The sequence below is a fragment of the Coregonus clupeaformis genome, unplaced genomic scaffold (assembly GCF_020615455.1).
Source record: "Coregonus clupeaformis isolate EN_2021a unplaced genomic scaffold, ASM2061545v1 scaf0189, whole genome shotgun sequence".
NCBI lineage: Eukaryota > Metazoa > Chordata > Actinopteri > Salmoniformes > Salmonidae > Coregonus > Coregonus clupeaformis.
Genome location: NW_025533644.1, coordinates 369,500 through 370,189, shown reverse-complemented (window position 1 = coordinate 370,189; position 690 = coordinate 369,500). Strand labels below are relative to the sequence as shown.

The window sequence follows — 690 nt, the reverse complement described above, 5'->3', positions numbered from 1 at the left end:
GGCATGAATGATCTGACTCTGGGTTTATTGGGCTGAAATAGTGTTTCTGGAAAAGGAGGGTTGAAGAGCGCACTGGTGGTGGTGAGTCATGGCTAAGGATTGTGTTATGGCAAGATAACATTGGTTTGATCTACGCTGAACAAAAGAAAAATACATTTACATTTCAGCAGACACTCTTATCCAGAGGGACTTACAGTAGTGAGTACATACATTTTCATTCGTACTGGTCCCCTGTGGGAATCAAACCCACGACCATGGCATTGAAAGTGCCATGCTCTACCAACTGAGCCACAGGGCACCTGCAACAAGTAAAGTGTTGGTCCCAAGTTTCATGAGATGAAATAAAAGATCCCAGAAATGTTCCTTACGCACAAATTAGTTTACATCCCTTTTAGTGAGCATTTCTCCTTTGCCAAGATGATCCATCTACCTGACAGGTGTGGCATATCAACAGGTGCACCTTGTGATGGGGACAATAAAAGGCCACTCTAAAATGTGCAGTTTTGTCACACAACACAATGCCACAGATGTCTCAAGTTTTGAGGGAGTGGACAATTGGCATGCTGACTGCAAGAATGTCCACCAGAGCAGTTGCCAGAGAGTTGAATGTTCATTTCTCTACCATAAGCCACCTCCAACGTTGTTTTAGAGAATTTGGCAGTACATCCAACCGGCCTTACAACCGCAGAC

The 690-nt window shown here is 44.2% G+C and overlaps 1 non-coding gene across 1 annotated transcript; it reads right to left on the bottom strand.

Annotated features, from left to right (window-relative positions):
- Positions 1–225: 225 nt before the first annotated feature.
- Positions 226–299, bottom strand: trnae-uuc. The gene has a single exon. It is a non-coding gene; the product is annotated as a tRNA-Glu (tRNA).
- Positions 300–690: the final 391 nt, after the last annotated feature.